Source organism: Miniopterus natalensis, chromosome X, assembly GCF_054644295.1.
Source record: "Miniopterus natalensis isolate mMinNat1 chromosome X, mMinNat1.hap1, whole genome shotgun sequence".
In the NCBI taxonomy this organism is placed as follows: Eukaryota; Metazoa; Chordata; class Mammalia; order Chiroptera; family Miniopteridae; genus Miniopterus; species Miniopterus natalensis.
In genome coordinates, this window is record NC_142103.1 from 25,791,051 (window position 1) to 25,808,445 (window position 17,395).

General features: G+C 36.0%; 1 pseudogene; it reads right to left on the reverse strand.

The window, feature by feature from the left end:
- Positions 1-15,901: 15,901 nt before the first annotated feature.
- Positions 15,902-16,368, reverse strand: LOC107532128 (UPF0235 protein C15orf40 homolog pseudogene; annotated as a pseudogene).
- Positions 16,369-17,395: the final 1,027 nt, after the last annotated feature.

Below are 17,395 nucleotides of genomic sequence, written 5' to 3' on the forward strand. Positions count from 1 at the left end.
CCTCTTTAGGCACCCCACTGCCATGGCCATATTCTGGACATTATTATCATTCTGATCTGTTCAGCTTCTGAAATCTTAACAAAAATACTCCACTTCCTGATTGCCTACCTTGTAATTCTCCCTTTCATACTCCCACTGCTGATCTTTGACTTCTTTACCATCTTATATAACTTTAATATCCATGTTGATGACTTTTCCAACACCCTGGAGTTTCTTAATTTCTTCAGCTCCAATAACCTTAACACTTCCACAATAGTGCTTTTCACATTTTGTCTTCTACTAGTTGTATAAATATTGGTTTTCCCTACTAAGTTTCCTCCTTGAGGACAATAATCATGCTTTTTACTGTTTTTGGACAGTGCTTTGCATAGTATATGCTCACTAGAGAAGTAGTATCATGTAATGATTAAGAGCACGAACTCTCAAGTCAGGATATTAGGGTTTAAATTTTAGCTTTGCAACCTACTAGCTGTATATATGTGAGGAAATTAATCAACCTCTCTATGTCTCAGTTCTCTTATATATAAAATGGGGGTATTAACACTACATACCTCATGGAGCAAATAGAGTAAATAATATTATAACATCTATGCACAGTGCCAGGTAGGTACTTGAAATATCATACATAGACAATGTATTTTCCAGACCTAACATGTTATATGCTTAATAGTACATCTCATGATCATACTGGTTTTAAAAATAACTGTGTCATTTTTTATTTACCTTGTGGTATGATGTGATTGTCAAATATTTTGCTTATAAATATTTTTTCTGACATATCTCCTCAGGTAAGGGAAACAAAAGAAAATATAAACAAATGGGACTACATGAAATTAAAGTTTTTGCATAGCAAAAAAAATTCCACAAAATGAAAAGACAACCCACTGCATGGGAGAACATATTCACCAATGATACATTCAATAAGGGCTTAATATCCAAAATTATAAAGAACTCATACTAGTTAACACCAAAAAAACAAATGACCCAATTAAAAAATAGGCAGAGGACCTGAATAGACACTTCTCCAAAGAGGACAAACAGATGGCCAATGGACATATGAAAAGATGCTCAATGTCACTAAGCATCAGAGAAATGCAAATTAAAACCACAATGAGATATCACCTGACATCTGTCAGAATGGTTACCATCAATAAATCCACAAACATCAAGTGTTGGCGAGGATGTGAAGAAAAGGGAATCCTCATGTACTGTTGGTGGGAATGCAGATTGGTGCAGCCACTATAGAAAATGGAACTGCTTTATAACCTAGAAATTCCCATTCTGGGATATATATGAGGAAAGCCAAAACACTAAAAAGAAAGGATATTTATACCCCTATGTTTGTTGTACCATTATTTACAATAGGCAAGATATGAAAGCAACCCAAGTGCCCATCAATAGATGAGTGGATTAAAATGGTATGGTATATATATACAATGGAATATTTCTCAGCTATAAAAAAGAATGAAATCTTACCATTCGTGACAGTATGGATGGGCCTAGAGTGTATTAAGCGAAATAAGTCAGCCAGAGAAAAACAAATACCATATGATTTCACTAATGTGGAATCTAAAGAATACTATAAATGAGCAAACAAAACAGAAACAGACTCATAGTCACAGAGAGCAGACTGATGGTTGCCAGAGGGGGTGGTGGTTGGGGGACTGGGTGAAAAAAGTGAAAGGATTAAGAAGTACAAATTGGTAAGTTACAAAAGAGTCACAGGGATGTAAAGTACAACATAGAGAATATAGTCAATAATATTGTAATAATTATGTATGGTGCAAGATGGGTACTGGAAAAACTATGGGGAACACTTTTTAAAGTATATGATTGTCTAACCACTATGCTGAACACCTGAATCTAATACAAAATAATATTGAATGTAAACTGTAATTGAAAAATAAAATTAACACATATTTTGCTTATAAATCTGTCTTCTTGCCCTTGTTTTTCTCTTTTCTATCTTTCTCTACATTTATTATTCTTTACCATTTACTATGGTACTTCATCTTGTTTTTATAACCAATTTTTCTAATTTTTAAGATGCTTTTAAATTTGGCTTGTGTCTTACAACTTGATACTTAACTTGAAGTCATATTTATAAGAAACGAACATTTTTTTAATCCTTTATTCAGGACAATAATACAACTGTATCTGAAAAAAAAGAAAAATCTGTTATGTTAAACTATTGTTTCTGTATTTCACTTTATTATTTCTCCTAAGCTGACAATGATTCCCGCTTTGGGTCATATGCTATAATAATATATATTCAGTCATGTGCTGCATAACTACATGTCTATCATGTATGGACTGCATTTACAATGGTGGTCCCAGCCTAGGAACAATAGGTTCTATCATATAGCCTAGGTGTGTATTAAGTTATACCAGCCAGGTTTGTGTAAGTATATTCTATGTTTTCATAATGATGAAATTGCCTCTGGACACATTACTCAGAACATATCGTCGTTGTTACACTGCAGATGACTGTATTTATATGTCAATCTACACAATACACATATACATATACATTTATATTCTAGCTTGCTAGTAATAATAAGATTCAATGCCTTACTGAAGTCCTGAAGCTTGATAAAGAGCACTTCCCAGAAACTTCTATTGAACAACACACTTAATGTGGAACAGTGGGAACGTTTTTTTAGTAAAGTCAGGAACAAGTCAATGATGTACACTGTTACACTACTGGACCCCAAGGTAATGGAATAAAACCACTGGATAGAATTAAGAAGTACAATTAATATAAAAAAGAAGCAAAATTTGTAGAGAAAATGATCATTTATCGTGACAATTCAAGACAATTGATGGACGAACTATTAAAATTAATAAGAGTTCAACAAAATGGTCAGATGCAAAATTAACATCAATAATGATGCAAGGTGAATATCAATAGCTTCCTTAGTTATCAGCCAAAATTATTCATTGAAGTATTATGTACAAATGAGGGGAATTAAAAACAACCCAAATGTTCATTAATAGGGGAGTGGTTAAATAAATTATGTGTGTGTTCACACTATGAAATACGCAGTAGTTAAAAGAATGAATTAGATCTAAATGCAAATTTATTGACATGGCAATAACTCTAATTCCTACTGTTGAGTGACAAAAGAAAGCTACAGAATAACTTTGTTAATGTTAAAAATAAAACTCAGGTTTCCCTGGCCAGTGTGCTCAGTTGTCTGAGCATTGTTCTGTGCACCAAAAGGTCACCAGTTCTATTCCTAGTCAGGGCACATGCCCAGGTTGCAGGTTGGGTCCCTGGTTGGGGTGTGTATGGGAGGCAACCAATTGCTGTTTCTCTCTCACATCAATGTTTCTCTCTCTCTCCCTTCCTCTCTCTAAAAAATCAACATAAAAATATTTAAAAAATAATAAAAACAAAACACAAGTTGCCTGTGTATTATATATGTACCTATACATACATATTCATGTATAGATAGATAGATGATAGATAGATGATGATAGATAGATAGATGATGATAGATAGATAGATGATAGATGATAGATGATAGATAGATAGATAGATGATAGATGATAGATAGATAGATAGATAGATAGATAGATAGATAGATAGATAGATGATAGATAGATGATAGATAGATAGATAGATAGATAGATAGATAGATAGATAGATAGATAGATAGATGATAGATAGATAGATAGATAGATGATAGATGATAGATAGATAGATAGATAGATAGATAGATAGATAGATAGATAATAGATAGATAGATAGATAGATAGATAGATAGATAGATAGATAGATAGATAGATGATAGATAGATAGATAGATGATAGATAGATGATAGATGATAGATGATAGATAGATAGATAGATAGATAGATAGATAGATAGATAGATAGATGATAGATAGAGAAAGAGAGAGACAGAGAGAGAGAGAGAGAGAGAGAGAGAGAGAGAGAGCTGAGAGGTTAGCTAACAAAATACATAGCAATAGTTATGTCTTGGGAGAGGACCAAGATTGGGGGTGGTAGTTGAGGGGGCCTTTAATTATATATTTTTTAAAGGAGAAAGTATTGTAAAAATAAAAACAATTTTAAAATGCAATGGGTTGCTAAGTTCACCTAATCAACTTCATTTAAACTTGTACACCTTTTCATATATAAAAGGGAATTGCTTTCTAGTTTCTTAATCTTTCATTGATTCAACAACTAGTGAAGACCAGGCACTATGCTCAATGGATACAATGGCAAGTATGACAGACAATGCCTCTGGCATCCTAGAACTTACAATCAAGTGGGAGAGACATATTATAAGCAAATAACAAAATAATTACAAATTATAAGAGATTTAAACAGAAATGAGCAGTGGACTTTGATGGGAAATAATGTGATTGAGGAAGATTTCTTAGAAGAGATATTTAAATTGTGATTTGGAGGACTTGTTATGTGTGATAGTGATGGTGGTGATAGGGAGAAAAGCAAGCAAAAAGAGTCTCACAGAGAAAAAGCTCCAGGTTTTGGAGAGAATATCTGATGTTCAGAGAGTTATGAGGGAGAGGAAGAGTAGCACTGTTAGGTTAAAATGGTGGGCAGAGGCCAGATCATGCAAATCCGTTTTAGGCAAGTAAAGTTTAGATTTCATTTGAAGAACAGTGGAAAGTCACTGGGGGCTTTAAGTAGAGGAACAATGTGATCTAACTTATATTTTTAGAACATCACTCTTACTGCCACATAGAGAAAATATGGGGTAGGCAGCAAGAGTGGAAGCAGGAGGTCAGGTTGGAGGTCATTTGCACTAGTCAGTGTGAGAGATGATAGTACCTTGCACTAGGCTGTTCACAGTGCACATGGTTATATATTTTTGGAGGCAGTGTTATGTGAAAATATAAAGGAGAAATGAATGACTTAGGTAAAGGGAACAGCAGGTGCATAAAGCTTACTCATTTCTCTATTGGTTTAGAAACAGAAAACTAGGGTGTCTGAATCACAGTAATGTGGGGGAGAGGGGCATGGAATAAGGTCTGATAATATAAGGCTTTGTAGGACATGGCATGGAGCATGGATTTTATTCTAATGGGGACTGAATTATATTTTCCACAGGATAACTCTGGCTGCTACTTGGAAGACTAGACTCTATCTATAGAGGGGCAAGAGTAGCAGGGAGATCTGTTGGGAGGCTATTGAAGTAATCCAGGAGGGAGATGATATTGGCCTGGGCTTGGATGCAAGCAGCAGAGGAAGTGGAATCAACAGGATTTTATGTTTAATGAGGAGTGGGAGTGAAGAAGAGAGAGGTGTCAAGTACGTTCAGGCTCAAGGGCAGGAAGAGTTTAGTGGAATTTAGGGACTCAAAGGAATTCGGTGTGGCTAGAGCTAGGAAGTGTGTGGGGAGGTGAGAGGAGCTGAGGTCAGAGCCGTAGGCAGGAACCAGGTGATCCATGGCTGGGTAAAGGACATGGAAAGGAGTTTTCATTTACTGTAAGTGCTATGGGAAGCCACTGAAGTATTTTAAACAGAGTGTGATTTATTATTTCTAAAAAGCCACTTTGGTTTCAGTGTGGGGAGTGGGCTTGGAGGGGGACAAGAGAAGCAGGGATATCAATTAGGAAGTTATTGCAGAGATCTGAGGATGAAATCTTGGAGATGGATACATCTAGACAGATTTGAGATTCATTCAACGTAGAACTGATTAATTTTCTTAAATTAAGCTTCTCTAAAGATAAATGTGTATATCTGAGTCCAAGCCTTGTTGAAGTTTTTATTATCTTTTCACTTCATTTATATACAATTTTTTATTTCCCCTCTCATTTCTAGAACTTTTTTCCCCCTAAAACATGTGAGTTTGCTTCTCTGATTAAACCCTTGCTTTCCATGCACTTAATTACCCTGGAGTTTGGGGGATTCTGAAATGCTGCAAATCTCACTTCATTGGGCACAGTTAAAACGATAAAAAACGTAAGAACCATTTTATCCCTCCTGAATTATTGATTTTGCTGAAATAAACTATATTCAAATTTAAGCATTTCTTAAGGCAATTTACCTATTTAACAGCATATTTAACTTTCAAAACCTGTTTGCTCAGCAAGCAAGTGCTAAACTTGCTCCAAATTTTCTGCTTCAATAACTGAACAGTCCTGACTTTTCTTGCACATCTGGGACAGAACTGGATGGATGTTTCTGAAGCATTTGGAAAAGATTGCTGTTACATGATTACTTAAGGATACTATAAACATATTCTTTTATTTCCAATTCCATCAAAATTCCAAGTCGAAACGCACTGCAAATTGGGAAACTGATTTAAAGGTTTACCTCCAAGTACTAGGCTATAGACTATTCTTTCTCAATGGGAGTTCTCAGGCTGAACTTCTCCCCTTCAGAAAAAGAATTCTGCTAAGAGGGAGGCTGTAAATAGACTGGACAGAGTTGTACAACAGTAGGAGCATGAGCATAGTGCATTGTCAGTGAGAAAGAGACATGCAACCCCTGACGTCTGGGACTGGCACTATCAATCTGGCCTTGGTGTTTTCTTGTTGAACATAAACAATCTCACAGAACATCAACATGAGAAAAGGTCATTCTGTGGCTGCGATAGATCAAGGCAAAAACAAGACCACTCCATTATCAAGTCTGAATACAGTCAAAATATGAACAGTGTCCAAACCACAAAAATGACCAAACATCTGCCATCCTGACTAACATGAGTGACTGTTGCTTCTTTACCAATTAAAGCTATAGCTTTGGGTTAGTCTTCCCCACTTACAAATAAGATTTATTTAGAAATCAAATCACTGAATTACCCCAACTTCCTGTCAGTATCCAAGTCCAGAACAAAGCCAGCTAGAGTGACCGACTCAGCCTAGTTTTCTCAGGGATTTCCTGGTTTTAGCACTAAAAGTTGCATGTTCCAGTGCTCAGTCTTGAGCAAAATGGGATGGCTATTCAAATGCTTGCTTCCTTAAATTTCTCCCCAAATTATGTAAAGCAAGGTCAAATCCTGTAAGTCCTTTTTACCACCCTCTTATTGAGACACCCCACAGTTTCCCTTGGTATGCATTCTCCCTTTGCTGCAACAAGTAATAAACCCTACTTTTTCAAGTACAGGTCTTTTCCTAGTGGTATCTCGTTGAAAGGCATTGACATCAGTAAGAAGTAAAAGGGGGCAACATTGTGGAAAAGCTAATAAGGTCTATCTAGCATAGAAAAATGAGAATGAAGGAATGAAGAGGCGGGGGAACCAAAGAAGAACAAAAAGGTGCCACAGCCCTCAGAAGGCTAGAGTGTGGTTTTCTGGTAGAAGATGAGGTGATGGAAGGTGAAGGCATGAGCTTTTGTAGGAGGAGGAGGAATTGTTGCCCCACCCTCTGTGCCTGCACCAAAAGAAACACTAATGAAATGACAGCAAAAACAAACAAAATTTTGGCTTATGGTATAAAACAATGACTCAATCTTTAATGGCCTAGAGCAGCGATTTTCAACTTTTGTCATCTTGTGACATACAAACTGATTACTAAAATTTTGAGGCACAGCAACAAATATATTTTTTGCCAATCTGACAAAAAATTAGGTGTAATTTTGATTCATTCACACTGGACGGTGATTGTTGTGTTGGCTGTTGTAATTTTTTCTATTTGACAATCTAAAGGAAAAGAAGTAAATGCCCCTGACTAAATAGTCAGGCATTGCATGTTTTAAAAATTATTGTAGCACACTGGTTTAAAAATTGCTGCCTAGAGGCTGATCATAGAGTTTCCCACAGTTGTTTGGCTATGTTTGTCAACTAAATCATATAATAGTTTCTATATAAGGGAAATTTCTGGGAAGGAAGAATTGCAATGACACACTAGTGAACAGGTGTTATAGGGGTAAAACACTAAACTTACAATTTTAATCCTTTGGGGTTGAGATCATCCAATTTTAAATATCAATATTCATTAGATAAAGACCCCCAGAACAGTGCCTGACATATAGTAAATGGTAATACATATTAACTATTACAATTACTATCATTATATAATTTTTTCAATGTGCTTATTTTAAAATGGGTAATGCCATAGTTTTAAAAAAAATGTTTTTGATTATGTATCCTTGATTATGCTGGAGCTATATATTGAATGATAAATATAACTTCCTTGTTTTTTAAACTTGGCTCAGAGCCATATATTCAGATGACTGTGTGCATGCCCTTTGGCAAGATTTACTGTAAGTGACCTTTGGTAAATCTTTTAAATTCAGTGGCTGAGTACCTACATTCCACAAGATGTTGGCCCTTACTGCATGTTGCAAAGCAAGTTTTGAAAACAGGACTACCATTTAGTTTCATACTGTTTATACTTCAAAAATATCCAGAGAGTGAACAAGCAGAATGTGATTGTCCATGGAAAAGGAAACCTAGAGTACTCAGAATCTAGAAGTTGAAACATAAAGGAAGTAGGTTCCTGAGAACAGGTTTAATTTCTAATTTTCATCAGAAAGCTGCCCTATTTATTTCTACAAAAATAACAGTCACTTATAAAAATATAAGAACACACAGGGAATATTTATGAAGTGCTCTTTAAAATAAAGTGAATGGCTGAATTCTGGCAATGTCTAGGATATGTTACAAAACGTAGCAAATAGAGTTTTGTACATTTACAATAATTTTATGCTGCTGAAAGACCACCTCACCTGGTTTTTCAATACCCAGGAAAATAATCAGCTTGTTTTTCAAATATTAGTACAAAATTGTCATATTATATGTGTACAACCTGGAATGGTCCAATTCCTCTACTATTCTTAACACAAATTTGATTTTCTTTTTTATAATTTGAACACCTGTATAATTTAATTTACATTATTTTTTTCGAAGGCCAAATTTGACAGTGAGAACACCAATTATCCTGATGTTGTGTCTGTCAACTCTTACCTTATTTGATATTATTACCATTTTTGGGGGGAGGAGGGCAAGTCTGGGGCCAAAAATACCCATATCCACCCTCAGTATAAAAAACTTGGCTCAGAAGTCTATTTCTTCAGTGGTTTAAAAATCATTTATTTGGAATGTGACTTGTGTTTTACAAAATAAAAAAAAAAGTAGTAATAGTAATTCTCAGAAGTAAATCCCTTTATAAAGTTAATAAATTGATGATTATATTACTTAAGTCATAAGTAAACATTTCTAAGGGAAACCTTTACTTTTGATGTGAATTATACAGTGTTATCTTATTTCTGCCATATCCTTTTCAATGTATAATGTTTCTTACAGAGTAGGTTTATACGTATTATTCCCACAAACAGATTCAAGTCTCACCTGCGTACAGCAGACAATCAAATTCTTTTATGTAAACGTTTTGCACACTTACAATAAGCTATTGTTTAATCATAATAATGAGTCTGTTTTGCAGCTATAGCATACTTGAATACATACAGCCCCTTTTGAATGAGAAACTGAATCAATCTGAAAAGTACAAATTAACAAAGAAATAAAAATATTTGTTTTCTTTAACTGTTAGAGGTAAATGCACATATTATTAAAACACAATTATATAATACACACTGAGAAAACTAATACAGCTAAAAAAAAAATCGTGAAAGAAAATAGGAGCCACTTCATGAATTGCTTTTGTCCTTGGACCAAATTAATTACAAATACTGAGTAATAGTAAGTTAATTCCAAGTAATGACAGGCAAGAAAATTGAAAGTAAAATGGTTTTACACCTTCATTGCCGGATCGAGAGTAATTCTAGATGAAAATACCATTTTAAGATAAACAAAGACATTATCCCTTTTGGGGAATCTATGTATTATTACTTACCAAAATTTGCCATCTGTATTGTCTGGTTGCCAGTCTCTGGAAAGTTGTAAATCACAACAGCGTCAGCATTTCTTCTGCTTGCTGTTTGAATTTTTTCTGAAAACGTACAATTACCTCTTTCTATTAGTGCAATCCAAGGCTTCTCCGCATTAGTAAACTCAGTGTTGTAGTCACAAGCTTGGTAGTTATTGTTCTTAGGGATGGCCACCACCCCCATAGCATTAGCCACTGGTGAGGCTAATCCATAAACACCACATTCACACGTCTCTGTTGTAGTGTAGTTGATGATTTCATTGTAATAATTCACAGTCACATAGGCGTTCATTGGAAAAGATGCTGTGATTCTAAATAAAAAGGTAAAAATTACAAGTAGCCGAAACCAACTGGACTTATTCTCCTGGTTCATTGCTCGTTCATTTGAGCATAAAATTTAAGATGTCTGCTGGTATTTCCAACTATCAGTCACCATTTGTCCACTCAGGTCCCTGCTAAGCAGAAGTTTGAAATTTCAGTTGCAAACAGGTAACTGATCTCACTTCAAGCAACATAAGCTCTGAATACATCAGCTCTATTTCACTTTACTTATCTACGTTCCCTTTTGCCTGCCCCTCCTCCAACTGTACACACACATAACCCTTCACCAGGACTACCTTAGTAATAAATAACACCACCAACTTTATTCTACATGTCAACTTATCAGGGTTGGATGACTTCCTGCACTGACTTTTTTTTTCTTCCTACTGTTCCAGCTAATGCACTTGCATAAACATGGAGTGGATTTGAACGAGGAATTGGACTCTTGGGAATCCCACGTGACAAGTCTGAAAGTCACCTCTCTCAGAATATCTAAAAGGGCAAACTGGTTTTCCAAGTCCTGCTGAAATATGCTATCAACTAGTTTAGCCAGGAGTAAGTTAAGATCCACAATTTTAATTGCTATGGTATTAGTGGAATTGATTTCATAGCCTTTCCCCCTCTTAGTTCTTTTTGGAATTTTAAAAACAGGATCCCCAAGGAATATCTTCTGTCTCATTGTTTATTCATTGAAAAGTAAACATATTTCAGTAGCTAGAGATCTTTTCCTTTCAAGTAAAGTGCCTTGTCCATGGTAGGCACTCAAATATTTGTTGATTGACTGATACTTATGAGTTGCTGCATTCCATTAATTTTTATGTCCCATGTGTTATAATCTAACAAGGTTGTTCAAGGTTTAATTTTTAACATTTAGAATTTTAAATTTTAGATATTTCAAATGTACAGACAGATTTATATATTTCAGTGCTGCCTTTATTGTAAGCTGTTTTTAACCAGGAGTACACTGAGCACTAGCAGCCCTCAGACATTGCTATGGGGTCAACTGCACTGGGCAAGTTGCTGGGATAAGGAGATTTAAATGTGTGCCAAGGGCTGGTGAAGGAGTAGATAAATTAACAAGAAAACAAACAGAGATATCTGGAGTCTGATTGGGTCAAGAGTCAGCAAATTAGACCAGCAGACAGTAGGCTGTCGCAGAAGTAGGAAGACACCAGCTCAAAAGGAGGGCAGAAACAATGGTAGTCTAGTTCAAGGAAGTAGTCTGGATCAGTCAAGGGGACAGGACAAAAAATAGGAAAATAGGAAACATTGTTGAAGGGGATGAGGCTATTTCTTCCTCCTGCTGCTTGTCTGTTCTTAGACATCTGAGGCAACTTCGGAGTGGACCCTGCAGGTGGGAACCAAAAGTTAACACTACTCAGCAGAGGTGAGGAGTTCAGGGAATCTACATTTGAACCTAATGGATAAACCCCAACAGAAGAACAATACAAATATAAACCCTTCTATTATATTATAGATGCCAGTTATGTATCTGTGTATCCCCTCCCCTACGGTACCTGGTATTAGTGGCACTTTACACATAGTAATCACTTGATAATTATTCATGAACTTGAACTGAAAAGTTCAAAGTCCTCATGTATTAATTTATGGTCTATTTAAGAGCAAATGCAAACAGTTTATTATTTTATTAGCATTACCATTTTGATGTTAAAAATCAGACTTCCAGTCAAGATGGTGGCATAGGTAAACATGGCACTCATATCTTCCCTTTGAGCATTTTTTCATATGTTTCTTTGCCATCTATATGTCCTCTTTGGAGAAGAGTCCATTTAGATCCTTTGCCCATTTTTTAATTGGGTTGTCTTCTTTTTGTTAAGTTGTATGAGTTCTTTATATATTTTGGATATTAACCCTTTATCAAATGTGTCATTGGCAAATATGTTCTCCCTTCACTGGGCCCCCTTTTTGTTTTGTTGATGGTTTCTTTTGCTGTGCAGAAGCTTTTTAGTTTGATGCAGTCCCATTTGTTTATTTTCCCCTTTGTTTCTCTTGCCCTAGGAGATGGATTGGCAAACATATTGCTACGAGAGATGTCTAAGATGCTGCTGCCTATGTTTTCTTCTAGGATTTTTATGGTTTCATGTCTGACACGTAAGTCTTTTATCCATTTTGAGTTTATTTTTGTGTATGGTGTAAGTTGGTGGTCTAGTTTCATTTTTTTGCATGTACCTGTCCAATTTTTCCAACACCATTTATTGAAGAGACTGTCTTTACTCCATTGTATGTTCTTGCCTCCTTTGTCAAATATTAATTGAGTGTAATGGCTTGGGTCGATTTCTGGGTTCTCTGTTCTGTTCCACTGATCTATATATCTGTTCTTGTGCCAGTACCAGGCTGTTCTGATTATAGTGGTTTTGTATTATACCTTGATATAAGGTATTGTGATCCCTCCAACTTTGTTCTTCTTTATCAAGATTGCCGTGGCTATTCGGGGTCTTTTTTGATTCCATATACATTTCTGAAGTGTTTGTTCTAGCTCTGTGAAATATGCTGTTGGTATTTTAATAGGGATTGCATTGAATTTATAGATTGCTTTGGTTAGTATGGACATTTTAATGATGTTAATTCTACCAATCCATGAACACGGTATATTCTTCCATTTGTTTATATCTTTTTCTATTTCTTTTTGCATAGTCCTGACATTTTCTGAGTACAGGTCTTTTACCAACTTGGTTAAGTTTATTCCTAAGTATCTTAATTTTTTTGTTGCAATGGGATTTTATTTTTATTTTTTTTCAGTTTCTCTTTTTGAGAGCACATTATTGGTGTATAAAAATGCCATAGATTTTAGGGTGTTAATTTTGTATCCTCCTACCTTGCCGAATTCATTTATTAAATCTAGTAGTTTTTTTGGCGGTGTCCTTAGGGTTTTCTATGTACAATATCATGTCATCTGAAAATAATGACAGTTTTACTTCCTCCTTTCCAATTTGGATGCCTTTTGTTTTCTTCTTGTCTGCTTGCTGTGGCTAGGACTTCCAGTACTATGTTGAATAAGAGTGGTGAAAGTAGACACCCCTGTCTTGTTCCTGTTCTTAGAGGGAATGTTTTTAGTTTTTACCCATTGAGTATGACATTGACTGTAGGTTTGTCATATATGGCCTTTATTATATTGAGTTATGATCTTTCTATTCCAATTTTGCTGAGAGTTTTTATCAAACATGGGTGTTGGATTTTGTTGAATGCCTTTGCTGCGTCTATTGATATGATCATGTTATTTTTGTCTTTCAATTTGTATATGTGATGTATCACAGTAACTGATTTTGGGATTATTGTACCAGCCTTGCATCCCTGGAATAAATCCCAGTTGGTCATGGTGTATGATGTTTTTAATATAGTGCTGGATCTAATTTGCTAATATTGTGTTGAGGATTTTAGCATCTATGTTCATCAAGGGTACTGGCCTGTAATTCCCTTTCTTTGTAGTGTCTTTATCTGGTTTTGGGATTAGGGTAATACTGGCCTCATAAGAAGAGCTTGGAAGTGTTCCTTCCTCTTGGATTTTTTGGAATAGTTTGAGGAGGATGGGTGTTAGTCCTTCTTTGTACGTTTGTTCAAATTCCCCTGTGAAGCCATCTGGGCCATGGCTTTTGTGTGCTAGGAGGTTTTTGATTTCTGCTTCAACTTTGTCAGTAGTTATCGGCCTGTTCAGGTTTTCTGAGTCTTCCTGATTGAGTTTTGGAAGGTTGTATTTTTCTAAGAATTTGTCCTTTTCATCTATGTTGTCCAGCTTGGCGTGGTATAGTTGTTCATAGTATTTTCTTACAATCCTTTGTATTTCTGTTGAGTCAGTTGTTACTTCATCTCTTTCTTTTCTGATTTTGTTTATTTGGGTCCTCTCTCTTTGTTTCTTGATGAGTTTGGCTAAAGGTTCATCAATCTTGTTTATCTTTTCCAAGATCCAGCTCTTGGTTTCATGGATCTTTTGTATTTTTTTAGCCTCTATGTCATTTATTTCTGCTCTGATCTTTTTTTTCTTTCTAAGAAATATATCTTTATTGATTTCACGGAGAGGGAGAGGGAGATAGAAACATCAATGATAAGAGAGTCATCATTGATTGGCTGCCTCCTGCATGCCCCTGACTGGGAATCGAGTCCACAACCCGGGCATGTGCCCTGACCGGGAATCAAACCTCGATCTCCTGGATCCTAGGTCGATGCTCAACCGCTGAGCCATGGCCAGCTGGGCTGCTCTGATCTTTATTATTTCCTTCCTTCTACTTACTGTGGGCTTTTCTTGTTCTCTTTCTAAGTCTTTAAGTTGTAGGGTTAGAGAGTCTATTAGAAGTTTTTCTTCTTTTTTGAGGTAGGCCTGTAGTGCTATGAACTTCCCTCTCAGGACTGCTTTCATTGTGTCCCATAAATTTGGTGTCGTTGTGAGTTCATTTTCATTTGTTTCCAGGAAGTTTATTATTTCTTCCTTGATCTCTTTGGTAACACATTCATTGTTTAATAGCATTGTATTTAACCTCCAAGTGTTTGAATGTTTTTAAATGTTTTTATCATAGTTGATTTTTAATTTCATGCCATTGTGGTCCTAGAAGATGCCTGACATTACTTCAATCTCCTTGAACTTGTAGATACTTGTTTTGTGTCCAAACATGTGGTCTATCTTTGAGAATGTCTCATGTGCACTTGAGAAGAATGTATATTCTGCAGCTTTGGAGTGGAATGCCCTGTAAATGTCAATTAAATCCATCTGATCTAGTGTGTCATTTAGGGTCACTGTTTCCTTGTTGATTCTTTGTCTGAAAGACCTATCCAATGAAGTCAACGGGGTGTTATATTCCCCTACTATGATTGTATTGCTGTCGATCTCTCCCTTAAAGTCCTCCAGAAGTTCTTTCTTCTTTCTTTCTTTCTCTTTCTTTCTTTCTTTCTTTCTTTCTTTCTTTCTTTCTTTCTTTCTTTCTTTCTTTCTTTTTATAAATTTAGGTGGTCTTATGTTGGGTGCATATATGTTTATCAGGGTTATATCCTCTTATTTGATTGATCCTTTTAGTATTATGTAATGACCATTCTTGTCTCTCATTATTGCCTTCATTTTTAAGTCTAATTTGTCAGATATGACTATTGCTGCCCCAGCTTTTTTTTCATTTCCATTTGCATGGAATTTTTTTCCATCCCTTCACTCTCATCCTGTGTGAGTCTTTTGTTCTGAGGTGGGTCTCTTGTAGGCTGCATATATTTGGGTCGTGTTTTCTTTTTTTGGATATAGATAAGTATTTTACCATATAAAGACTACAAGAACAGTGGCAAGTGTTCCTGTCACTTGTAAACTGGATTAGAAGGCAATCCCTGGAATTCCAGAAGTGCTTTGGAAATATTATCATTTTAATTTACAGTCGGGATAAACTGCATTTGAGTGGGAGCCAGGGGATCTGGGTACTATTTGTCATCCTGCACAGTTCGATCCTGAGTGTCTCTCAACTTCTGGACATCAGAAGCACCAACACAAAATGAAAGGGATTGAACCAAGTCTTCCTGAATGGCCTTCCCAGCTCTGTTATTCTGTAAAACTACTGAAATCAGAGTAACATGTTCGAAGCCATTTGGGGTCTGGGATTTTAGAACCTATATCCAATGTACAGTACTTTTAAATTTTCTATTTCTTTTTTTGAGAACAGCTCTCATTTAAATACTTTTTTTATACATGTTCTTCTGTGCATTTAACTATATTCTCCTATTTAGCCGTCTCTTTATCATTAGCAATAAAAAAGCTTCTCAAGGATGTATTTTTTTCATTTCTTACTTTTATTTTTTTTCAACTTGTTTCTCCAATTTCTCCAAGATCTCTTCTGGAGTTGTGGAGGCCAAAGCTTCACCATTTTTTCATGGGATTTACCACCGTTATTTAAAACCACATCACTCTTCCTGAGTTCTAAGACCTTGGAGAGATAGCGACAGAGCTCAGCGTTAGCCTTTCCTTTGGATGGAGGTGCAGCAATAGCTACACTTACAGCTTCAGTTGTGAAATCTGTTATAGCGTTTTGTTTGGAACTGGGTTTGGCATGGACGACTATGGTGACAAAACCCTTAGGATCAACTGCCATAAGATCGAAGGGAAGAAGTGGTCTCTTTGACTCCTTGCTCAGGCTTTTACCCTTGCTCATTGCACCAGCTTTCTTCGGCATCTTGATACCCACAGAGAGCCAAGCAAAGGCCCAAGCACCAGGTCCCACCCTGAGCAGGTTCAGTCTGCAGTGGCGGAGCCTGAGCATCCCCTCTGGGTCATGTTTTCTTATCCACTCAGCTACACTAAGTCTTTTTATTGGAGTATTTAATTCATTTACATTTAAGGTTATCATTGATAGAATCTTATCTATTGCCATTTTAATTCGTTTTGCCTATGTTTCTCTCTCTCTCTCTGTTTCTACTTCGAATTACAGCAGTCTCTTTAACATTTCCCACAATGCTGGTTTGGTGGTGATAAACTCCTTTAGGCCCCCCCCCCTTTTTTTTTTTTGGTCTGGGAAGCTCTTCATTTCACCATCTATTTTGAATGATAGCCCTGCTGGATAGAGTAGTCTTGGTTTCAGATCCCTGTGCTGCATTACCTTGAATACTTCATGCCATTCCCTTCTGGCCTGTAGAGTTTCTGATGAGAAGTCAGCTGACAACCTTATGGAGAGCTCCTTTGTAGGTAATACATTGCTTTTCTCTTGCTGCCTTTAATATTCTGTCTTGAATTTTAATTATGATGTGTCTGGGCATGGGCCTCTTTGGATTCTTCTTGCTTGGGACTCTCTGTGCCTCCTGAATTTGTGTGTCTTTTTCCTTGACCAGGTTAGGGAAGTTTTCTGCCATTATTTCTTCAAACAAATTCTATATACTTTGTTTTTTCTCTTTCCCTTCTGGCACTCTTATGATGTGAATATTATTACATTTCATGTTGTCCCACAGTTCCCTTAGACTGTTCTTGTGTTTTTTAATTGTTTTTTTTCTTTTTGGATCTCTGATTGAGTGATTTTTTTCTACCCTGTCTTCTAATTCCCTGATATCACACTCAGCTTCCTCTAATCTGCTGTTTATTTCTTCCAATGTATTCTTCACTTCTGCTATGTCATTCTTCATAGTTTCCATATATTTTTTCATGCTTTTAAGCATCCTTACAACCAGTATTCTAAACTCTATACCTGATAGATTGCTTATCTCCATTTCATTTAGCTCTTTTTCTGGAGACTTCTCTTGTTCTTTCATTTGGGGCTTGCTTTTCTTTTTTTGGCTGCCTATTTGGGTTTGTTTCTA